The following is a 25,707-nucleotide window of genomic DNA, read 5'->3' as shown; positions in this document are numbered from 1 at the left end:
ACTAGGTATGATGTGGGGATGCTACAGTTAAAAGGGCGGGCCTCTGAGTCGCTTCGTTCTCCTTGTGTAGAAAAAAGTCTGTTTTGGAAGGTCAAAATGACCATTTTTTGAAATTTTGCCGGCCTCTCCCGTCCACACGCGCGGGCATAGAGAGTTGTCCTTTATACTGAAGATAGAATTCGAGGAGCTGTATTCAACGCACTCATCGTCATTTTTGTAACTACACGTGCAGCGGAGTTATGGCGGCTAGAATGTCGGCGGAATAGATCCCCTTTTTTTTCTCGAAAATCAGAAAGTGTTCGCGATTGCCATTTTGATGATATCGTGTAAGAATTAGGTCAGTGGGGAAAACAGGGCCGCATCCCGTTCCTCGGTATGGCCATTATTTCCGGAATTAGAGACTCAAATATTTTAGGTACCCAAAAATTGGGGTAGAAAAAAGTGCGCCGGATTTGCTGGATTTTTGCGGTGGTTACTAGGGATGATGTGGGGTTGCTACAGTTAAAAGGGCGGGCCTCTGAGTCGCTTCGTTCTCTTTGTGTAGAAAAAAGTCTGTTTTGGAAGGTCAAAATGACCATTTTTTGAAATTTTGCCGGCCTCTCCCGTCCACACGCGCGGGCATAGATAGTTGTCCTTTATACTGAAGATAGAATTCGAGGAGCTGTATTCAACGCACTCATCGTCATTTTTGTAACTACACGTGCAGCGGAGTTATGGCGGCTAGAATGTCGGCGGAATAGTGGTTCCCCTTTTTTTTCTCGAAAATCAGAAAGTGTTCGCGATTGCCATTTTGATGCTATCGTGTAAGAATTAGGTCAGTGGGGAATACAGGGCCGCATCCCGTTCCTCGGTATGGCCATTATTTCCGGAATTAGAGACTCAAATATTTTAGGTACCCAAAAATTGGGGCTAGAAAAAAGTGCGCCGGATTTGCTGGATTTTTGCGGTGGTTACTAGGGATGATGTGGGGTTGCTACAGTTAAAAGGGCGGGCCTCTGAGTCGCTTCGTTCTCCTTGTGTAGAAAAAAGTCTGTTTTGGAAGGTCAAAATGACCATTTTTTGAAATTTTGCCGGCCTCTCCCGTCCACACGCGCGGGCATAGAGAGTTGTCCTTTATACTGAAGATAGAATTCGAGGAGCTGTATTCAACGCACTCATCGTCATTTTTGTAACTACACGTGCAGCGGAGTTATGGCGGCTAGAATGTCGGCGGAATAGTGGTTTAAACCCTACCCTTTTTTTCTCGAAAATCAGAGAGTGTTTGCGATTGCCATTTTGATGCTATCGTGTAAGAATTAGGTCAGTGGGGAATACAGGGCCGCATCCCGTTCCTCGGTATGGCCATTATTTCCGGAATTAGAGACTCAAATATTTTAGGTACCCAAAAATTGGGGCTAGAAAATAGTGCGCCGGATTTGCTGGATTTTTGCGGTGATTACTAGGGATGATGTGGGGATGCTACAGTTAAAAGGGCGGGCCTCTGAGTCGCTTCGTTCTCCTTGTGTAGAAAAAAGTCTGTTTTGGAAGGTCAAAATGACCATTTTTTGAAATTTTGCCGGCCTCTCCCGTCCACACGCGCGGGCATAGAAAGTTGTCCTTTATACTGAAGATAGAATTCGAGGAGCTGTATTCAACGCACTCATCGTCATTTTTGTAACTACACGTGCAGCGGAGTTATGGCGGCTAGAATGTCGGCGGAATAGATCCCCTTTTTTTTCTCGAAAATCAGAAAGTGTTCGCGATTGCCATTTTGATGCTATCGTGTAAGAATTAGGTCAGTGGGGAATACAGGGCCGCATCCCGTTCCTCGGTATGGCCATTATTTCCGGAATTAGAGACTCAAATATTTTAGGTACCCAAAAATTGGGGCTAGAAAAAAGTGCGCCGGATTTGCTGGATTTTTGCGGTGATTACTAGGGATGATGTGGGGATGCTACAGTTAAAAGGGCGGGCATCTGAGTCGCTTCGTTCTCCTTGTGTAGAAAAAAGTCTAGTGGTTTAAACCCTTCCCCTTTTTTTCTCGAAAATCAGAAAGTGTTTGCGATTGCCATTTTGATGCTATCGTGTAAGAATTAGGTCAGTGGGGAATACAGGGCCGCATCCCGTTCCTCGGTATGGCCATTATTTCCGGAATTAGAGACTCAAATATTTTAGGTACCCAAAAATTGGGGCTAGAAAAAAGTGCGCCGGATTTGCTGGATTTTTGCGGTGATTACTAGGGATGATGTGGGGATGCTACAGTTAAAAGGGCGGGCCTCTGAGTCGCTTCGTTCTCCTTGTGTAGAAAATAGTCTGTTTTGGAAGGTCAAAATGACCATTTTTTGAAATTTTGCCGGCCTCTCCCGTCCACACGCGCGGGCATAGAGAGTTGTCCTTTATACTGAAGATAGAATTCGAGGAGCTGTATTCAACGCACTCATCGTCATTTTTGTAACTACACGTGCAGCGGAGTTATGGCGGCTAGAATGTCGGCGGAATAGTGGTTCCCCTTTTTTTTCTTGAAAATCAGAAAGTGTTCGCGATTGCCATTTTGATGCTATCGTGTAAGAATTAGGTCAGTGGGGAATACAGGGCCGCATCCCGTTCCTCGGTATGGCCATTATTTCCGGAATTAGAGACTCAAATATTTTAGGTACCCAAAAATTGGGGCTAGAAAAAAGTGCGCCGGATTTGCTGGATTTTTGCGGTGATTACTAGGGATGATGTGGGGATGCAACAGTTAAAAGGGCGGGCCTCTGAGTCGCTTCGTTCTCCTTATGTAGAAAAAAGTCTGTTTTGGAAGGTCAAAATGACCATTTTTTGAAATTTTGCCGGCCTCTGCCGTCCACACGCGCGGTCATAGAGAGTTGTCCTTTATACTGAAGATAGAATTCCAGGAGCTGTATTCAACGCACTCATCGTCATTTTTGTAACTACATGTGCAGCGGAGTTATGGCGGCTAGAATGTCGGCGGAATAGTGGTTCCCCTTTTTTTTCTCGAAAATCAGAAAGTGTTCGCGATTGCCATTTTGATGCTATCGTGTAAGAATTAGGTCAGTGGGGAATACAGGGCCGCATCCCGTTCCTCGGTATGGCCATTATTTCCGGAATTAGAGACTCAAATATTTTAGGTACCCAAAAATTGGGGCTAGAAAAAAGTGCGCCGGATTTGCTGGATTTTTGCGGTGGTTACTAGGGATGATGTGGGGTTGCTACAGTTAAAAGGGCGGGCCTCTGAGTCGCTTCGTTCTCCTTGTGTAGAAAAAAGTCTGTTTTGGAAGGTCAAAATGACCATTTTTTGAAATTTTGCCGGCCTCTCCCGTCCACACGCGCGGGCATAGAGAGTTGTCCTTTATACTGAAGATAGAATTCGAGGAGCTGTATTCAACGCACTCATCGTCATTTTTGTAACTACACGTGCAGCGGAGTTATGGCGGCTAGAATGTCGGCGGAATAGTGGTTCCCCTTTTTTTCTCGAAAATCGGAATGTGTTCGCGATTCCATTTTGATGCTATCGTGTAAGAATTAGGTCAGTGGGGAATACAGGGCCGCATGCCGTTCCTCGGTATGGCCATTATTTCCGGAATTAGAGACTCAAATATTATAGGTACCCAAAAATTGGGGCTAGAAAAAAGCGCGCCGGATTTGCTGGATTTTTGCGGTGATTACTAGGGATGATGTGGGGATGATGATGTTAAAAGGGCGGGCCTCTGAGTCGCTACGTTCTACTTGTTTAGAAAAAAGTCTGTTTTGGAAGGTCAAAATGACCATTTTTTGAAATTTTGCCGGCCTCTACCGACCACACACGCGGGGATAGAGAGTTGTCCTTTATACTGAAGATAGAAATCGAGGAGCTGTATTCAACGCACTCATCGTCATTTTTGTAACTACGCGTGCAGCGGATTTATGGCGGCTAGAATGTCTGCGGAATAGTGGTTTTCATCTCGAAAATAAGAAATTGTTCGCGATTGCCATTTTGATGCTATCGTGTAAGAATTAGGTCAGTGGAGAATAGAGGGCCGCATCCCGTTCGTCGGTATGGCCATTATTTCCGGAATTAGAGACTCAAATATTTTAGGTACCCAAAAATTGGGGCTAGAAAAAAGTGCGCCGGATTTGCTGGATTTTTGCGGTGATTACTAGGGATGATGTGGGGATGCAACAGTTAAAAGGGCGGGCCTCTGAGTCGCTTCGTTCTCCTTATGTAGAAAAAAGTCTGTTTTGGAAGGTCAAAATGACCATTTTTTGAAATTTTGCCGGCCTCTCCCGTCCACACGCGCGGGCATAGAGAGTTGTCCTTTATACTGAAGATAGAATTCGGGGAGCTGTATTCAACGCACTCATCGTCATTTTTGTAACTACATGTGCAGCGGAGTTATGGCGGCTAGAATGTCGGCGGAATAGTGGTTCCCCTTTTTTTTCTCGAAAATCAGAAAGTGTTTGCGATTGCCATTTTGATGCTATCGTGTAAGAATTAGGTCAGTGGGGAATACAGAGCCGCATCCCGTTCCTCGGTATGGCCATTATTTCCGGAATTATAGACTCAAATATTTTAGGTACCGAAAAATTGGGGCTAGAAAAAAGTGCGCCGGATTTGCTGGATTTTTGCGGTGATTACTAGGTATGATGTGGGGATGCTACAGTTAAAAGGGCGGGCCTCTGAGTCGCTTCGTTCTCCTTGTGTAGAAAAAAGTCTGTTTTGGAAGGTCAAAATGACCATTTTTTGAAATTTTGCCGGCCTCTCCCGTCCACACGCGCGGGCATAGAGAGTTGTCCTTTATACTGAAGATAGAATTCGAGGAGCTGTATTCAACGCACTCATCGTCATTTTTGTAACTACACGTGCAGCGGAGTTATGGCGGCTAGAATGTCGGCGGAATAGATCCCCTTTTTTTTCTCGAAAATCAGAAAGTGTTCGCGATTGCCATTTTGATGATATCGTGTAAGAATTAGGTCAGTGGGGAAAACAGGGCCGCATCCCGTTCCTCGGTATGGCCATTATTTCCGGAATTAGAGACTCAAATATTTTAGGTACCCAAAAATTGGGGCTAGAAAAAAGTGCGCCGGATTTGCTGGATTTTTGCGGTGGTTACTAGGGATGATGTGGGGTTGCTACAGTTAAAAGGGCGGGCCTCTGAGTCGCTTCGTTCTCTTTGTGTAGAAAAAAGTCTGTTTTGGAAGGTCAAAATGACCATTTTTTGAAATTTTGCCGGCCTCTCCCGTCCACACGCGCGGGCATAGATAGTTGTCCTTTATACTGAAGATAGAATTCGAGGAGCTGTATTCAACGCACTCATCGTCATTTTTGTAACTACACGTGCAGCGGAGTTATGGCGGCTAGAATGTCGGCGGAATAGTGGTTCCCCTTTTTTTTCTCGAAAATCAGAAAGTGTTCGCGATTGCCATTTTGATGCTATCGTGTAAGAATTAGGTCAGTGGGGAATACAGGGCCGCATCCCGTTCCTCGGTATGGCCATTATTTCCGGAATTAGAGACTCAAATATTTTAGGTACCCAAAAATTGGGGCTAGAAAAAAGTGCGCCGGATTTGCTGGATTTTTGCGGTGGTTACTAGGGATGATGTGGGGTTGCTACAGTTAAAAGGGCGGGCCTCTGAGTCGCTTCGTTCTCCTTGTGTAGAAAAAAGTCTGTTTTGGAAGGTCAAAATGACCATTTTTTGAAATTTTGCCGGCCTCTCCCGTCCACACGCGCGGGCATAGAGAGTTGTCCTTTATACTGAAGATAGAATTCGAGGAGCTGTATTCAACGCACTCATCGTCATTTTTGTAACTACACGTGCAGCGGAGTTATGGCGGCTAGAATGTCGGCGGAATAGTGGTTCCCCTTTTTTTCTCGAAAATCGGAATGTGTTCGCGATTCCATTTTGATGCTATCGTGTAAGAATTAGGTCAGTGGGGAATACAGGGCCGCATGCCGTTCCTCGGTATGGCCATTATTTCCGGAATTAGAGACTCAAATATTATAGGTACCCAAAAATTGGGGCTAGAAAAAAGCGCGCCGGATTTGCTGGATTTTTGCGGTGATTACTAGGGATGATGTGGGGATGCTACAGTTAAAAGGGCGGGCCTCTGAGTCGCTTCGTTCTCCTTGTGTAGAAAAAAGTCTGTTTTGGAAGGTCAAAATGACCATTTTTTGAAATTTTGCCGGCCTCTCCCGTCCACACGCGCGGGCATAGAAAGTTGTCCTTTATACTGAAGATAGAATTCGAGGAGCTGTATTCAACGCACTCATCGTCATTTTTGTAACTACACGTGCAGCGGAGTTATGGCGGCTAGAATGTCGGCGGAATAGATCCCCTTTTTTTTCTCGAAAATCAGAAAGTGTTCGCGATTGCCATTTTGATGCTATCGTGTAAGAATTAGGTCAGTGGGGAATACAGGGCCGCATCCCGTTCCTCGGTATGGCCATTATTTCCGGAATTAGAGACTCAAATATTTTAGGTACCCAAAAATTGGGGCTAGAAAAAAGTGCGCCGGATTTGCTGGATTTTTGCGGTGATTACTAGGGATGATGTGGGGATGCTACAGTTAAAAGGGCGGGCATCTGAGTCGCTTCGTTCTCCTTGTGTAGAAAAAAGTCTAGTGGTTTAAACCCTTCCCCTTTTTTTCTCGAAAATCAGAAAGTGTTTGCGATTGCCATTTTGATGCTATCGTGTAAGAATTAGGTCAGTGGGGAATACAGGGCCGCATCCCGTTCCTCGGTATGGCCATTATTTCCGGAATTAGAGACTCAAATATTTTAGGTACCCAAAAATTGGGGCTAGAAAAAAGTGCGCCGGATTTGCTGGATTTTTGCGGTGATTACTAGGGATGATGTGGGGATGCTACAGTTAAAAGGGCGGGCCTCTGAGTCGCTTCGTTCTCCTTGTGTAGAAAATAGTCTGTTTTGGAAGGTCAAAATGACCATTTTTTGAAATTTTGCCGGCCTCTCCCGTCCACACGCGCGGGCATAGAGAGTTGTCCTTTATACTGAAGATAGAATTCGAGGAGCTGTATTCAACGCACTCATCGTCATTTTTGTAACTACACGTGCAGCGGAGTTATGGCGGCTAGAATGTCGGCGGAATAGTGGTTTAAACCCTTCCCCTTTTTTTCTCGAAAATCAGAAAGTGTTCACGATTGCCATTTTGATGCTATCGTGTAAGAATTAGGTCAGTGGGGAATACAGAGCCGCATCCCGTTCCTCGGTATGGCCATTATTTCCGGAATTAGAGACTCAAATATTTTAGGTACCCAAAAATTGGGGCTAGAAAAAAGTGCGCCGGATTTGCTGGATTTTTGCGGTGATTACTAGGGATGATGTGGGGATGCTACAGTTAAAAGGGCGGGCATCTGAGTCGCTTCGTTCTCCTTGTGTAGAAAAAAGTCTGTTTTGGAAGGTCAAAATGGCCATTTTTTGAAATTTTGCCGGCCTCTCCCGTCCACACGCGCGGGCATAGAGAGTTGTCCTTTATACTGAAGATAGAATTCGAGGAGCTGTATTCAACGCACTCATCGTCATTTTTGTAACTACACGTGCAGCGGAGTTACGGCGGCTAGAATGTCGGCGGAATAGTGGTTTAAACCCTACCCTTTTTTTCTCGAAAATCAGAGAGTGTTTGCGATTGCCATTTTGATGCTATCGTGTAAGAATTAGGTCAGTGGGGAATACAGGGCCGCATCCCGTTCCTCGGTATGGCCATTATTTCCGGAATTAGAGACTCAAATATTTTAGGTACCCAAAAATTGGGGCTAGAAAATAGTGCGCCGGATTTGCTGGATTTTTGCGGTGATTACTAGGGATGATGTGGGGATGCTACAGTTAAAAGGGCGGGCCTCTGAGTCGCTTCGTTCTCCTTGTGTAGAAAAAAGTCTGTTTTGGAAGGTCAAAATGACCATTTTTTGAAATTTTGCCGGCCTCTCCCGTCCACACGCGCGGGCATAGAAAGTTGTCCTTTATACTGAAGATAGAATTCGAGGAGCTGTATTCAACGCACTCATCGTCATTTTTGTAACTACACGTGCAGCGGAGTTATGGCGGCTAGAATGTCGGCGGAATAGATCCCCTTTTTTTTCTCGAAAATCAGAAAGTGTTCGCGATTGCCATTTTGATGCTATCGTGTAAGAATTAGGTCAGTGGGGAATACAGGGCCGCATCCCGTTCCTCGGTATGGCCATTATTTCCGGAATTAGAGACTCAAATATTTTAGGTACCCAAAAATTGGGGCTAGAAAAAAGTGCGCCGGATTTGCTGGATTTTTGCGGTGATTACTAGGGATGATGTGGGGATGCTACAGTTAAAAGGGCGGGCATCTGAGTCGCTTCGTTCTCCTTGTGTAGAAAAAAGTCTAGTGGTTTAAACCCTTCCCCTTTTTTTCTCGAAAATCAGAAAGTGTTTGCGATTGCCATTTTGATGCTATCGTGTAAGAATTAGGTCAGTGGGGAATACAGGGCCGCATCCCGTTCCTCGGTATGGCCATTATTTCCGGAATTAGAGACTCAAATATTTTAGGTACCCAAAAATTGGGGCTAGAAAAAAGTGCGCCGGATTTGCTGGATTTTTGCGGTGATTACTAGGGATGATGTGGGGATGCTACAGTTAAAAGGGCGGGCCTCTGAGTCGCTTCGTTCTCCTTGTGTAGAAAATAGTCTGTTTTGGAAGGTCAAAATGACCATTTTTTGAAATTTTGCCGGCCTCTCCCGTCCACACGCGCGGGCATAGAGAGTTGTCCTTTATACTGAAGATAGAATTCGAGGAGCTGTATTCAACGCACTCATCGTCATTTTTGTAACTACACGTGCAGCGGAGTTATGGCGGCTAGAATGTCGGCGGAATAGTGGTTTAAACCCTTCCCCTTTTTTTCTCGAAAATCAGAAAGTGTTCACGATTGCCATTTTGATGCTATCGTGTAAGAATTAGGTCAGTGGGGAATACAGAGCCGCATCCCGTTCCTCGGTATGGCCATTATTTCCGGAATTAGAGACTCAAATATTTTAGGTACCCAAAAATTGGGGCTAGAAAAAAGTGCGCCGGATTTGCTGGATTTTTGCGGTGATTACTAGGGATGATGTGGGGATGCTACAGTTAAAAGGGCGGGCATCTGAGTCGCTTCGTTCTCCTTGTGTAGAAAAAAGTCTGTTTTGGAAGGTCAAAATGGCCATTTTTTGAAATTTTGCCGGCCTCTCCCGTCCACACGCGCGGGCATAGAGAGTTGTCCTTTATACTGAAGATAGAATTCGAGGAGCTGTATTCAACGCACTCATCGTCATTTTTGTAACTACATGTGCAGCGGAGTTATGGCGGCTAGAATGTCGGCGGAATAGTGGTTCCCCTTTTTTTTCTCGAAAATCAGAAAGTGTTCGCGATTGCCATTTTGATGCTATCGTGTAAGAATTAGGTCAGTGGGGAATACAGGGCCGCATCCCGTTCCTCGGTATGGCCATTATTTCCGGAATTAGAGACTCAAATATTTTAGGTACCCAAAAATTGGGGCTAGAAAAAAGTGCGCCGGATTTGCTGGATTTTTGCGGTGGTTACTAGGGATGATGTGGGGTTGCTACAGTTAAAAGGGCGGGCCTCTGAGTCGCTTCGTTCTCCTTGTGTAGAAAAAAGTCTGTTTTGGAAGGTCAAAATGACCATTTTTTGAAATTTTGCCGGCCTCTCCCGTCCACACGCGCGGGCATAGAGAGTTGTCCTTTATACTGAAGATAGAATTCGAGGAGCTGTATTCAACGCACTCATCGTCATTTTTGTAACTACACGTGCAGCGGAGTTATGGCGGCTAGAATGTCGGCGGAATAGTGGTTCCCCTTTTTTTCTCGAAAATCGGAATGTGTTCGCGATTCCATTTTGATGCTATCGTGTAAGAATTAGGTCAGTGGGGAATACAGGGCCGCATCCCGTTCCTCGGTATGGCCATTATTTCCGGAATTAGAGACTCAAATATTTTAGGTACCCAAAAATTGGGGCTAGAAAAAAGTGCGCCGGATTTGCTGGATTTTTGCGGTGATTACTAGGGATGATGTGGGGATGCTACAGTTAAAAGGGCGGGCATCAGAGTCGCTTCGTTCTCCTTGTGTAGAAAAAAGTCTAGTGGTTTAAACCCTTCCCCTTTTTTTCTCGAAAATCAGAAAGTGTTTGCGATTGCCATTTTGATGCTATCGTGTAAGAATTAGGTCAGTGGGGAATACAGGGCCGCATCCCGTTCCTCGGTATGGCCATTATTTCCGGAATTAGAGACTCAAATATTTTAGGTACCCAAAAATTGGGGCTAGAAAAAAGTGCGCCGGATTTGCTGGATTTTTGCGGTGATTACTAGGGATGATGTGGGGATGCTACAGTTAAAAGGGCGGGCATCTGAGTCGCTTCGTTCTCCTTGTGTAGAAAAAAGTCTGTTTTGGAAGGTCAAAATGGCCATTTTTTGAAATTTTGCCGGCCTCTCCCGTCCACACGCGCGGGCATAGAGAGTTGTCCTTTATACTGAAGATAGAATTCGAGGAGCTGTATTCAACGCACTCATCGTCATTTTTGTAACTACATGTGCAGCGGAGTTATGGCGGCTAGAATGTCGGCGGAATAGTGGTTCCCCTTTTTTTTCTCGAAAATCAGAAAGTGTTCGCGATTGCCATTTTGATGCTATCGTGTAAGAATTAGGTCAGTGGGGAATACAGGGCCGCATCCCGTTCCTCGGTATGGCCATTATTTCCGGAATTAGAGACTCAAATATTTTAGGTACCCAAAAATTGGGGCTAGAAAAAAGTGCGCCGGATTTGCTGGATTTTTGCGGTGGTTACTAGGGATGATGTGGGGTTGCTACAGTTAAAAGGGCGGGCCTCTGAGTCGCTTCGTTCTCCTTGTGTAGAAAAAAGTCTGTTTTGGAAGGTCAAAATGACCATTTTTTGAAATTTTGCCGGCCTCTCCCGTCCACACGCGCGGGCATAGAGAGTTGTCCTTTATACTGAAGATAGAATTCGAGGAGCTGTATTCAACGCACTCATCGTCATTTTTGTAACTACACGTGCAGCGGAGTTATGGCGGCTAGAATGTCGGCGGAATAGTGGTTCCCCTTTTTTTCTCGAAAATCGGAATGTGTTCGCGATTCCATTTTGATGCTATCGTGTAAGAATTAGGTCAGTGGGGAATACAGGGCCGCATGCCGTTCCTCGGTATGGCCATTATTTCCGGAATTAGAGACTCAAATATTATAGGTACCCAAAAATTGGGGCTAGAAAAAAGCGCGCCGGATTTGCTGGATTTTTGCGGTGATTACTAGGGATGATGTGGGGATGATGATGTTAAAAGGGCGGGCCTCTGAGTCGCTACATTCTACTTGTTTAGAAAAAAGTCTGTTTTGGAAGGTCAAAATGACCATTTTTTGAAATTTTGCCGGCCTCTACCGACCACACACGCGGGGATAGAGAGTTGTCCTTTATACTGAAGATAGAAATCGAGGAGCTGTATTCAACGCACTCATCGTCATTTTTGTAACTACGCGTGCAGCGGATTTATGGCGGCTAGAATGTCTGCGGAATAGTGGTTTTCATCTCGAAAATAAGAAATTGTTCGCGATTGCCATTTTGATGCTGTCGTGTAAGAATTAGGTCAGTGGGGAATACAGGGCCGCATCCCGTTCCTCGGTATGGCCATTATTTCCGGAATTAGAGACTCAAATATTTTAGGTACCCAAAAATTGGGGCTAGAAAAAAGTGCGCCGGATTTGCTGGATTTTTGCGGTGGTTACTAGGGATGATGTGGGGTTGCTACAGTTAAAAGGGCGGGCCTCTGAGTCGCTTCGTTCTCCTTGTGTAGAAAAAAGTCTGTTTTGGAAGGTCAAAATGACCATTTTTTGAAATTTTGCCGGCCTCTCCCGTCCACACGCGCGGGCATAGAGAGTTGTCCTTTATACTGAAGATAGAATTCGAGGAGCTGTATTAACGCACTCATCGTCATTTTTGTAACTACACGTGCAGCGGAGTTATGGCTGCTAGAATGTCGGCGGAATAGATCCCCTTTTTTTTCTCGAAAATCAGAAAGTGTTCGCGATTGCCATTTTGATGCTATCGTGTAAGAATTAGGTCAGTGGGGAATACAGGGCCGCATCCCGTTCCTCGGTATGGCCATTATTTCCGGAATTAGAGACTCAAATATTTTAGGTACCCAAAAATTGGGGCTAGAAAAAAGTGCGCCGGATTTGCTGGATTTTTGCGGTGATTACTAGGGATGATGTGGGGATGCTACAGTTAAAAGGGCGGGCCTCTGAGTCGCTTCGTTCTCCTTGTGTAGAAAAAAGTCTGTTTTGGAAGGTCAAAATGACCATTTTTTGAAATTTTGCCGGCCTCTCCCGTCCACACGCGCGGGCATAGAGAGTTGTCCTTTATACTGAAGATAGAATTCGAGGAGCTGTATTCAACGCACTCATCGTCATTTTTGTAACTACACGTGCAGCGGAGTTATGGCGGCTAGAATGTCGGCGGAATAGATCCCCTTTTTTTTCTCGAAAATCAGAAAGTGTTCGCGATTGCCATTTTGATGCTATCGTGTAAGAATTAGGTCAGTGGGGAATACAGGGCCGCATCCCGTTCCTCGGTATGGCCATTATTTCCGGAATTAGAGACTCAAATATTTTAGGTACCCAAAAATTGGGGCTAGAAAAAAGTGCGCCGGATTTGCTGGATTTTTGCGGTGATTACTAGGGATGATGTGGGGATGCTACAGTTAAAAGGGCGGGCATCTGAGTCGCTTCGTTCTCCTTGTGTAGAAAAAAGTCTAGTGGTTTAAACCCTTCCCCTTTTTTTCTCGAAAATCAGAAAGTGTTTGCGATTGCCATTTTGATGCTATCGTGTAAGAATTAGGTCAGTGGGGAATACAGGGCCGCATCCCGTTCCTCGGTATGGCCATTATTTCCGGAATTAGAGACTCAAATATTTTAGGTACCCAAAAATTGGGGCTAGAAAAAAGTGCGCCGGATTTGCTGGATTTTTGCGGTGATTACTAGGGATGATGTGGGGATGCTACAGTTAAAAGGGCGGGCCTCTGAGTCGCTTCGTTCTCCTTGTGTAGAAAAAAGTCTGTTTTGGAAGGTCAAAATGACCATTTTTTGAAATTTTGCCGGCCTCTCCCGTCCACACGCGCGGGCATAGAGAGTTGTCCTTTATACTGAAGATAGAATTCGAGGAGCTGTATTCAACGCACTCATCGTCATTTTTGTAACTACATGTGCAGCGGAGTTATGGCGGCTAGAATGTCGGCGGAATAGTGGTTCCCCTTTTTTTTCTCGAAAATCAGAAAGTGTTCGCGATTGCCATTTTGATGCTATCGTGTAAGAATTAGGTCAGTGGGAAAACAGGGCCGCATCCCGTTCCTCGGTATGGCCATTATTTCCGGAATTAGAGACTCAAATATTTTAGGTACCCAAAAATTGGGGCTAGAAAAAAGTGCGCCGGATTTGCTGGATTTTTGCGGTGATTACTAGGGATGATGTGGGGATGCTACAGTTAAAAGGGCGGGCCTCTGAGTCGCTTCGTTCTCCTTGTGTAGAAAAAAGTCTGTTTTGGAAGGTCAAAATGACCATTTTTTGAAATTTTGCCGTCCTCTCCCGTCCACACGCGCGGGCATAGAGAGTTGTCCTTTATACTAAAGATAGAATTCGAGGAGCTGTATTCAACGCACTCATCGTCATTTTTGTAACTACACGTGCAGCGGAGTTATGGCGGCTAGAATGTCGGCGGAATAGTGGTTTAAAACCCTTCCCCTTTTTTTCTCGAAAATCAGAAAGTGTTTGCGATTGCCATTTTGATGCTATCGTGTAAGAATTAGGTCAGTGGGGAATACAGGGCCGCATCCCGTTCTTCGGTATGGACATTATTTCCGGAATTAGAGACTCAAATATTATAGGTACCCAAAAATTGGGGCTAGAAAAAAGTGCGCCGGATTTGCTGGATTTTTGCGGTGATTACTAGGGATGATGTGGGGATGCTACAGTTAAAAGGGCGGGCATCTGAGTCGCTTCGTTCTCCTTGTGTAGAAAAAAGTCTAGTGGTTTAAACCCTTCCCCTTTTTTTCTCGAAAATCAGAAAGTGTTTGCGATTGCCATTTTGATGCTATCGTGTAAGAATTAGGTCAGTGGGGAATACAGGGCCGCATCCCGTTCCTCGGTATGGCCATTATTTCCGGAATTAGAGACTCAAATATTTTAGGTACCCAAAAATTGGGGCTAGAAAAAAGTGCGCCGGATTTGCTGGATTTTTGCGGTGATTACTAGGGATGATGTGGGGATGCTACAGTTAAAAGGGCGGGCCTCTGAGTCGCTTCGTTCTCCTTGTGTAGAAAAAAGTCTGTTTTGGAAGGTCAAAATGACCATTTTTTGAAATTTTGCCGGCCTCTCCCGTCCACACGCGCGGGCATAGAGAGTTGTCCTTTATACTGAAGATAGAATTCGAGGAGCTGTATTCAACGCACTCATCGTCATTTTTGTAACTACACGTGCAGCGGAGTTATGGCGGCTAGAATGTCGGCGGAATAGTGGTTCCCCTTTTTTTCTCGAAAATCGGAATGTGTTCGCGATTCCATTTTGATGCTATCGTGTAAGAATTAGGTCAGTGGGGAATACAGGGCCGCATGCCGTTCCTCGGTATGGCCATTATTTCCGGAATTAGAGACTCAAATATTATAGGTACCCAAAAATTGGGGCTAGAAAAAAGCGCGCCGGATTTGCTGGATTTTTGCGGTGATTACTAGGGATGATGTGGGGATGATGATGTTAAAAGGGCGGGCCTCTGAGTCGCTACGTTCTACTTGTTTAGAAAAAAGTCTGTTTTGGAAGGTCAAAATGACCATTTTTTGAAATTTTGCCGGCCTCTACCGACCACACACGCGGGGATAGAGAGTTGTCCTTTATACTGAAGATAGAAATCGAGGAGCTGTATTCAACGCACTCATCGTCATTTTTGTAACTACGCGTGCAGCGGATTTATGGCGGCTAGAATGTCTGCGGAATAGTGGTTTTCATCTCGAAAATAAGAAATTGTTCGCTATTGCCATTTTGATGCTATCGTGTAAGAATTAGGTCAGTGGAGAATAGAGGGCCGCATCCCGTTCCTCGGTATGGCCATTATTTCCGGAATTAGAGACTCAAATATTTTAGGTACCCAAAAATTGGGGCTAGAAAAAAGTGCGCCGGATTTGCTGGATTTTTGCGGTGATTACTAGGGATGATGTGGGGATGCAACAGTTAAAAGGGCGGGCCTCTGAGTCGCTTCGTTCTCCTTATGTAGAAAAAAGTCTGTTTTGGAAGGTCAAAATGACCATTTTTTGAAATTTTGCCGGCCTCTCCCGTCCACACGCGCGCGCATAGAGAGTTGTCCTTTATACTGAAGATAGAATTCGAGGAGCTGTATTCAACGCACTCATCGTCATTTTTGTAACTACACGTGCAGCGGAGTTATGGCGGCTAGAATGTCGGCGGAATAGTGGTTTAAAACCTTCCCCTTTTTTTCTCGAAAATCAGAAAGTGTTTGCGATTGCCATTTTGATGCTATCGTGTAAGAATTAGGTCAGTGGGGAATACAGGGCCGCATCCCGTTCCTCGGTATGGCCATTATTTCCGGAATTAGAGACTCAAATATTTTAGGTACCCAAAAATTGGGGCTAGAAAAAAGTGCGCCGGATTTGCTGGATTTTTGCGGTGATTACTAGGGATGATGTGGGGATGCTACAGTTAAAAGGGCGGGCCTCTGAGTCGCTTCGTTCTCCTTGTGTAGAAAAAAGTCTGTTTTGGAAGGTCAAAATGACCATTTTTTGAAATTTTGCCGGCCTCTCCCGTCCACACGCGCGGGCATAGAGAGTTGTCCTTTATACTGAAGATAGAATTCGAGGAGCTGTATTAACGCACTCATCGTCATTTTTGTAACTACACGTGCAGCGGAGTTATGGCGGCTAGAATGTCGGCAGAATAGATCCCCTTTTTTTTCTCGAAAATCAGAAAGTGTTCGCGATTGCCATTTTGATGCTATCGTGTAAGAATTAGGTCAGTGGGGAATACAGGGCCGCATCCCGTTCCTCGGTATGGCCATTATTTCCGGAATTAGAGACTCAAATATTTTAGGTACCCAAAAATTGGGGCTAGAAAAAAGTGCGCCGGATTTGCTGGATTTTTGCGGTGATTACTAGGGATGATGTGGGGATGCTACAGTTAAAAGGGCGGGCCTCTGAGTCGCTTCGTTCTCCTTGTGTAGAAAAAAGTCTGTTTTGGAAGGTCAAAATGACCATTTTTTGAAATTTTGCCTGCCTCTCCCGTCCACACGCGCGGGCATAGAGAGTTGTCCTTTATACTGAAGATAGAATTCGAGGAGCTGTATTCAACGCACTCATCGTCATTTTTGTAACTACACGTGCAGCGGAGTTATGGCGGCTAGAATGTCGGCGGAATAGATCCCCTTTTTTTTTCTCGAAAATCAGAAAGTGTTCGCGATTGCCATTTTGATGCTATCGTGTAAGAATTAGGTCAGTGGGGAATACAGAGCCGCATCCCGTTCCTCGGTATGGCCATTATTTCCGGAATTAGAGACTCAAATATTTTAGGTACCCAAAAATTGGGGCTAGAAAAAAGTGCGCCGGATTTTCTGGATTTTTGCGGTGATTACTAGGGATGATGTGGGGATGCTACAGTTAAAAGGGCGGGCATCTGAGTCGCTTCGTTCTCCTTGTGTAGAAAAAAGTCTGTTTTGGAAGGTCAAAATGACCATTTTTTGAAATTTTGCCGGCCTCTCCCGTCCACACGCGCGGGCATAGAGAGTTGTCCTTTATACTGAAGATAGAATTCGAGGAGCTGTATTCAACGCACTCATCGTCATTTTTGTAACTACATGTGCAGCGGAGTTATGGCGGCTAGAATGTCGGCGGAATAGTGGTTCCCCTTTTTTTTCTCGAAAATCAGAAAGTGTTCGCGATTGCCAATTTGATGCTATCGTGTAAGAATTAGGTCAGTGGGGAATACAGGGCCGCATCCCGTTCCTCGGTATGGCCATTATTTCCGGAATTAAAGACTCAAATATTTTAGGTACCCAAAAATTGGGGCTAGAAAAAAGTGCGCCGGATTTGCTGGATTTTTGCGGTGGTTACTAGGGATGATGTGGGGTTGCTACAGTTAAAAGGGCGGGCCTCTGAGTCGCTTCGTTCTCCTTGTGTAGAAAAAAGTCTGTTTTGGAAGGTCAAAATGACCATTTTTTGAAATTTTGCCGGCCTCTCCCGTCCACACGCGCGGGCATAGAGAGTTGTCCTTTATACTGAAGATAGAATTCGAGGAGCTGTATTCAACGCACTCATCGTCATTTTTGTAACTACACGTGCAGCGGAGTTATGGCGGCTAGAATGTCGGCGGAATAGTGGTTCCCCTTTTTTTCTCGAAAATCGGAATGTGTTCGCGATTCCATTTTGATGCTATCGTGTAAGAATTAGGTCAGTGGGGAATACAGGGCCGCATGCCGTTCCTCGGTATGACCATTATTTCCGGAATTAGAGACTCAAATATTATAGGTACCCAAAAATTGGGGCTAGAAAAAAGCGCGCCGGATTTGCTGGATTTTTGCGGTGATTACTAGGGATGATGTGGGGATGATGATGTTAAAAGGGCGGGCCTCTGAGTCGCTACGTTCTCCTTGTTTAGAAAAAAGTCTGTTTTGGAAGGTCAAAATGACCATTTTTTGAAATTTTGCCGGCCTCTCCCGACCACACACGCGGGGATAGAGAGTTGTCCTTTATACTGAAGATAGAAATCGAGGAGCTGTATTCAACGCACTCATCGTCATTTTTGTAACTACGCGTACAGCGGATTTATGGCGGCTAGAATGTCTGCGGAATAGTGGTTTTCATCTCGAAAATAAGAAATTGTTCGCGATTGCCATTTTGATGCTATCGTGTAAGAATTAGGTCAGTGGAGAATAGAGGGCCGCATCCCGTTCCTCGGTATGGCAATTATTTCCGGAATTAGAGACTCAAATATTTTAGGTACCCAAAAATTGGGGCAAAAAAAAGTGCGGCGGATTTGCTGGATTTTTGCGGTGATTACTTGGGATGATGTGGGGATGCTACAGTTAAAAGGGCGGGCCTCTGAGTCGCTTCGTTCTCCTTGTGTAGAAAAAAGTCCGTTTTGGAAGGTCAAAATGACCATTTTTTTCAATTTTGCCGGCCTCTCCCGTCCACACGCGCGGGGATAGAGAGTTGTCCATTATACTGAAGATAGAATTCGAGGACCTGTATTCAACGCACTCATCGTCGTTTTTGTAACTACACGTGCAGCGGAGTTATGGCGGCTAGAATGTCGGCGGAATAGTGGTTTAAAACCTTCCCCTTTTTTTCTCGAAAATCAGAAAGTGTTTGCGATTGCCATTTTGATGCTATCGTGTAAGAATTAGGTCAGTGGGGAATACAGGGCCGCATCCCGTTCCTCGGTATGGCCATTATTTCCGGAATTAGAGACTCAAATATTTTAGGTACCCAAAAATTGGGGCTAGAAAAAAGTGCGCCGGATTTGCTGGATTTTTGCGGTGATTACTAGGGATGATGTGGGGATGCTACAGTTAAAAGGGCGGGCCTCTGAGTCGCTTCGTTCTCCTTGTGTAGAAAAAAGTCTGTTTTGGAAGGTCAAAATGACCATTTTTTGAAATTTTGCCGGCCTCTCCCGTCCACACGCGCGGGCATAGAGAGTTGTCCTTTATACTGAAGATAGAATTCGAGGAGCTGTATTCAACGCACTCATCGTCATTTTTGTAACTACACGTGCAGCGGAGTTATGGCGGCTAGAATGTCGGCGGAATAGATCCCCTTTTTTTTTCTCGAAAATCAGAAAGTGTTCGCGATTGCCATTTTGATGCTATCGTGTAAGAATTAGGTCAGTGGGGAATACAGAGCCGCATCCCGTTCCTCGGTATGGCCATTATTTCCGGAATTAGAGACTCAAATATTTTAGGTACCCAAAAATTGGGGCTAGAAAAAAGTGCGCCGGATTTGCTGGATTTTTGCGGTGATTACTAGGGATGATGTGGGGATGCTACAGTTAAAAGGGCGGGCATCTGAGTCGCTTCGTTCTCCTTGTGTAGAAAAAAGTCTGTTTTGGAAGGTCAAAATGACCATTTTTTGAAATTTTGCCGGCCTCTCCCGTCCACACGCGCGGGCATAGAGAGTTGTCCTTTATACTGAAGATAGAATTCGAGGAGCTGTATTCAACGCACTCATCGTCATTTTTGTAACTACATGTGCAGCGGATTTATGGCGGCTAGAATGTCGGCGGAATAGTGGTTCCCCTTTTTTTTCTCGAAAATCAGAAAGTGTTCGCGATTGCCATTTTGATGCTATCGTGTAAGAATTAGGTCAGTGGGGAATACAGGGCCGCATCCCGTTCCTCGGTATGGCCATTATTTCCGGAATTAGAGACTCAAATATTTTAGGTACCCAAAAATTGGGGCTAGAAAAAAGTGCGCCGGATTTGCTGGATTTTTGCGGTGGTTACTAGGGATGATGTGGGGTTGCTACAGTTAAAAGGGCGGGCCTCTGAGTCGCTTCGTTCTCCTTGTGTAGAAAAAAGTCTGTTTTGGAAGGTCAAAATGACCATTTTTTGAAATTTTGCCGGCCTCTCCCGTCCACACGCGCGGGCATAGAGAGTTGTCCTTTATACTGAAGATAGAATTCGAGGAGCTGTATTCAACGCACTCATCGTCATTTTTGTAACTACACGTGCAGCGGAGTTATGGCGGCTAGAATGTCGGCGGAATAGTGGTTCCCCTTTTTTTCTCGAAAATCGGAATGTGTTCGCGATTCCATGTTGATGCTATCGTGTAAGAATTAGGTCAGTGGGGAATACAGGGCCGCATGCCGTTCCTCGGTATGACCATTATTTCCGGAATTAGAGACTCAAATATTATAGGTACCCAAAAATTGGGGCTAGAAAAAAGCGCGCCGGATTTGCTGGATTTTTGCGGTGATTACTAGGGATGATGTGGGGATGCTACAGTTAAAAGGGCGGGCATCTGAGTCGCTTCGTTCTCCTTGTGTAGAAAAAAGTCTGTTTTGGAAGGTCAAAATGACCATTTTTTGAAATTTTGCCGGCCTCTCCCGTCCACACGCGCGGGCATAGAGAGTTGTCCTTTATACTGAAGATAGAATTCGAGGAGCTGTATTCAACGCACTCATCGTCATTTTTGTAACTACATGTGCAGCGGATTTATGGCGGCTAGAATGTCGGCGGAATAGTGGTTCCCCTTTTTTTTCTCGAAAATCAGAAAGTGTTCGCGATTGCCATTTTGATGCTATCGTGTAAGAATTAGGTCAGTGGGGAATACAGGGCCGCATCCCGTTCCTCGGTATGGCCATTATTTCCGGAATTAGAGACTCAAATATTTTAGGTACCCAAAAATTGGGGCTAGAAAAAAGTGCGCCGGATTTGCTGGATTTTTGCGGTGGTTACTAGGGATGATGTGGGGTTGCTACAGTTAAAAGGGCGGGCCTCTGAGTCGCTTCGTTCTCCTTGTGTAGAAAAAAGTCTGTTTTGGAAGGTCAAAATGACCATTTTTTGAAATTTTGCCGGCCTCTCCCGTCCACACGCGCGGGCATAGAGAGTTGTCCTTTATACTGAAGATAGAATTCGAGGAGCTGTATTCAACGCACTCATCGTCATTTTTGTAACTACACGTGCAGCGGAGTTATGGCGGCTAGAATGTCGGCGGAATAGTGGTTCCCCTTTTTTTCTCGAAAATCGGAATGTGTTCGCGATTCCATGTTGATGCTATCGTGTAAGAATTAGGTCAGTGGGGAATACAGGGCCGCATGCCGTTCCTCGGTATGACCATTATTTCCGGAATTAGAGACTCAAATATTATAGGTACCCAAAAATTGGGGCTAGAAAAAAGCGCGCCGGATTTGCTGGATTTTTGCGGTGATTACTAGGGATGATGTGGGGATGATGATGTTAAAAGGGCGGGCCTCTGAGTCGCTACGTTCTCCTTGTTTAGAAAAAAGTCTGTTTTGGAAGGTCAAAATGACCATTTTTTGAAATTTTGCCGGCCTCTCCCGACCACACACGCGGGGATAGAGAGTTGTCCTTTATACTGAAGATAGAAATCGAGGAGCTGTATTCAACGCACTCATCGTCATTTTTGTAACTACGCGTGCAGCGGATTTATGGCGGCTAGAATGTCTGCGGAATAGTGGTTTTCATCTCGAAAATAAGAAATTGTTCGCGATTGCCATTTTGATGCTAGCGTGTAAGAATTAGGTCAGTGGAGAATAGAGGGCCGCATCCCGTTCCTCGGTATGGCAATTATTTCCGGAATTAGAGACTCAAATATTTTAGGTACCCAAAAATTGGGGCAAAAAAAAGTGCGGCGGATTAGCTGGATTTTTGCGGTGATTACTAGGGATGATGTGGGGATGCTACAGTTAAAAGGGCGGGCCTCTGAGTCGCTTCGTTCTCCTTGTGTAGAAAAAAGTCCGTTTTGGAAGGTCAAAATGACCATTTTTTTCAATTTTGCCGGCCTCTCCCGTCCACACGCGCGGGGATAGAGAGTTGTCCTTTATACTGAAGATAGAATTCGAGGACCTGTATTCAACGCACTCATCGTCATTTTTGTAACTACACGTGCAGCGTCGTTATGGCGGCTATAATGTCGGCGGAATAGTGTTTTATACCCTTCCCCTTTTTTTCTCGAAAATCAGAAAGTGTTCGCGATTGCCATTTCGATGCTATCGTGTAAGAATTACGTCAGTGGGGAATACAGGGCCGCATCCCGTTCCTCGGTATGGCCATTATTTCCGGAATTAGAGACTCAAATATTTTAGGTACCCTAAAATTTGGGCTAGAAAAAAGTGCGCCAGATTTGCTGGATTTTTGCGGTGATTACGAGGGATGATGTGGGGATGCTACAGTTAAAAAGGCTGGCCTCTGAGTCGCTTCGTTCTCCTTGTGTAGAAAAAAGTCAGTTTTGGAAGGTCAAAATGACCATTTGTTGAAATTTTGCCGGCCTCTCCCGTCCACACGCGCGGGCATAGAGAGTTGTCCTTTATACTGAATATAGAAATCGAGGAGCTGTATTCAACGCACTCATCGTCATTTTTATAACTACACGTGCAGCGGAGTTATGGCGGCTAGAATGTCTGCGGAATAGTGGTTTTCTTCTCGAAAATCAGAAAGTGTTCGCGTTTGCCATTTTGATGCTATCGTGTAAGAATTAGGTCAGTTGGGGAATACAGGGCCGCATGCCGTTCCTCGGTATGGCCATTATTTCCGGAATTAGAGACTCAATTATTTTAGGTACCCAAAAATTGGGGCTAGAAAAAAGTGCGCCGGATTTGCTGGCTTTTTGCGGTGATTACTAGGGACGATGTGGAGATGCTACAGTTAAAAGGCGGGTGTCAGAGTCGCTTCGTTCTCCTTGTGTAGAAAAAAATTCTGTTTTGGAAGGTCAAAATGACCATTTTTTAAATTTTGCCGGCCTCTCCCGTCCACACACGCTGGGATAAGGAGTTGTCCTTTATACTAAAGATTGAATTCGAGGAGCTGTATTCAACGCACTCATCGTCGTTTTTGTAACTACACGTGAAGCGGAGTTATGGCGGCTAGAATGTCGGCGGAATAGTGGCTTTTTTTTTTCTCGAAAATCAGAAAGTGTTCGCGATTGCCATTTTGATGCTATCGTGTAAGAATTAGGTCAGTGGGGAATACAGGGCCGCATCCCGTTCCTCGGTATGGCCATTATTTCCTGAATTAGAGACTCAAATATTTTAGGTACCAAAAAATTGGGGCTAGAAAAAAGTGCGCCGGATTTGCTGGATTTTTGCGGTGATTACTATGGAAGATTCGGGAATGCTACAGTTAAAATGGTGGGCCTCTGAGGCGCTTCCTTGTCCTTGTGTAGAAAAAAGTCAGTTTGGAAGGTCAAAATGACGATTTTTTTTAATTTTGCCGGCCTCTCCTCTCTAAACGCGCGCGGATAGAGAGTTGTCCTATATACTGAAGATAGAGTTCGAGGAGCTGTATTCAACGCACTCATCGGCATTATTCTAACTGCACGTGCAGCGGAGTTATGGCGGCTAGAATGTGGGCGGAATAGTGGTTTCCCCTTTTTTTCTCGAAAATCAGAAAGTTTTCGCGTTTGCCATTTTAATGCTATCGTGTAAGAATTAGGTCAGTGGGGAATACAGGGCCGCATCCCGTTCCTCGGTATGGCCATTATATTCGGAATTAGAGACTCAAATATTTTAGGTACCCAAAAATTGGGGCTAGAAAAAAGTGCGCCGGATTTGCTGGATTTTTGCGGTGATTACAATGGAAGATGCGGGGATACTACAGTAAAAAGGGCGGGCCTCTGAGCCGCTTCGTTGTCCTTGTGTAGAAAAATGTCTGTTTTGGAAGGTCAAAGTGACCTTTTTTTTTTAATTTTCCCGGTCTCTCCCGTGCAAACGCGCGGGGATAGATAGTTGTCCTGTATACTGAAAATAGGGTTCGAGGAGCTGTATTCAACGTACTCATCGGCATTATTGTACCTGCTCGTGCAGCGAAGTTATGGCGGCTAGAATGTCGGCGGATTTTCTCGAAAATCAGGAAAAGTTCGTAATTGCCATTTTTATACTATCGTGTAAGAACTAAGTCAATGGGGTGTACAGGGCCGCATCCCGTTCCTCGGTATGGCCATTATTTCCGGAATTAGAGACTCAAATATTTTAGGTTTCGGAAGGTCAAAATGACCATTTTTTTTAATTTTGCCGGCCTCTCCCGTCCAAACGCTCGGGGATAGATAGTTGTCCTTTATACTGAAGATAGAGTTCGAGGAGCTGTATTCAACGCACTCATCGGCATTATTCCTACTACACGTACTGCGGAGTTATAGTGGCTAGAATGTCGGTGGAATAGTTTCTATATCGATGAACGGGATGTATTCTTTTATTCCCCCTTGACTTATTTCGGACACGATATCATCAAAATGGTAATCGCGAACACAAACTGATTAACGAGAGAAAATACCAAGGCTTTAAACTTCTATTCCGCCGATATTCTCGCCGCCATATCTCCTCATTGTGTGTAGTGGGAATAAAGCTGATGAAAAACAGCGAATAGTCCTCCACGAACTGTATCTGTGGTATAAAATGCATCCCTCTGTCCCCAGGGATGTGGACTGTAGTGGAAGTGATATTGAAAAAAAAATGGTCTTTTTGTCCTTCCAAAAGAGAATTTTCTCTACACAAGTAGAACGAAGGTGCTCAGAGACTCGCCCTTTTCACTGTAGCATCCCCGCATATTTTTTAATACTGACGAATAAAATCGAGCAAATCCTTTGCACTTTTTTGTAGTCTTGTGCTCTTCAGCTGTGCATTTTTTATCCCTTGCAGTGAGAGAATTGCTTTGGAACTGATTGTTGTTTGGCAATTAGCGTTGTTTTTGTCTCATCTGGTAGCTCCTCTCTTTTAGGCTTTAGAAGATATATAATTTGTACTCTTTATGTAAATAGTTTCATAATTATTTGGACATTTATTGTGGTTATAAGCGCATTGTACTTTGCTTATCTTACACTTATACTCGTACCATCTGCAGTGTCTGTTTCTCCTGTCGCACATTTTCTGACATATATTATTCTTGCAACGTACAAAATGTTGTTTTAAAATTGGGCAGAAGACTTCATTGAGATAGGATGTCGAAGTTCAAATTTGTATCTATGTTGTAAATTGAAATTAATATTTTGAATTGAATGTAATTATTTAATTTCATATATTCTAACATGGGATCTGTTTTGAATGTTTGATTTTCCAGTTATGAATATTTTTCTTATGGCATTCTTCATTTGCTTTGTTTTGTTTATGTATTTCATTTCTTTGTTGCATTGTTGATTTCAAACATAGAGATATTGCAGCTATAACATTGCTTATGTTTGCAGGCTGATTCCTTGGGTAGATGGTCGTATGTCGCTGGAGAGCCTGGCAGTGATGTTTCCTTCATGTCGCAGATTGGTGTGAAGATACATGTAGCAGTGTCCTTGTGGCATGTTGCAGCTAGACATGTGAAGAGTTGCAATGTGAGGAGAAGACAAGTTTGGAAGAGTGACTGTTATTTAAAAACTACTATTACTACTACTACTACTACTGCTACTACCACTACCACTACTACAATGGCATCACAGCCCAAAGTCGAGCCTTAGCCTCCTCAATTTTCTTCCTCCAACTGTCCCTGTCCTGTGGTAATCTCCTCCAGGCAGTTGTTCCGAGATAGTCCTGAGAATCGATCTTTACCGCATCTATCCATCTATTTTTGGGTCTTCCAATTGGTCTTGTACCATGTATTTTCCCTTCTAAGATCTTCTTTGGTATTCTGTTCCCTTCCACCCGATAGACATGCCCGGCCCATTCAAGCCTCCTTAATTTGATGAAAGTAACAATATCAAAACTTCTATATAATTTATATACCTCGTTATTATAACGTATTCTCCACTGCATATTTTCTTGCACCGGCCCAAAAATTCTTCTCAGTATTTTGCGTTCAAATATACCTAGTTTAGCTTCTGTCTCGCTTGCATAACAGAGAATACTTCTATTAATTGTTTTGTATATTTTAAGTTTTGTTTCCTTGTGCACACAGTTAGATTTCAATATTGCGCGTAATGCAAAATAGGCCTTATTGGCTGCAGTGATTCGACTCTGTACTTCAATTAAGGAAACAATCATTATTGTTACTTGTCATTACTGTTCCAAG

The 25,707-nt window shown here is 44.5% G+C and overlaps 1 protein-coding gene across 1 annotated transcript in view; it reads left to right on the top strand.

Moving 5' to 3' along the window:
• Positions 1 to 24,935, top strand: part of LOC138702317 (cathepsin L-like peptidase) — a 272,199-nt gene extending 247,264 nt beyond the window's left edge. The window contains exon 4 of the mRNA XM_069829908.1: positions 24,896 to 24,935. The gene's annotated coding sequence lies outside the window, so the exon portion shown is untranslated. The remainder of the gene's footprint in view (positions 1 to 24,895) is intronic.
• The last annotated feature ends 772 nt before the right edge of the window (positions 24,936 to 25,707 follow it).

This window comes from Periplaneta americana, chromosome 6 (assembly GCF_040183065.1).
Source record: "Periplaneta americana isolate PAMFEO1 chromosome 6, P.americana_PAMFEO1_priV1, whole genome shotgun sequence".
NCBI lineage: Eukaryota > Metazoa > Arthropoda > Insecta > Blattodea > Blattidae > Periplaneta > Periplaneta americana.
This window is presented reverse-complemented; position numbering and strand designations above follow the sequence as displayed.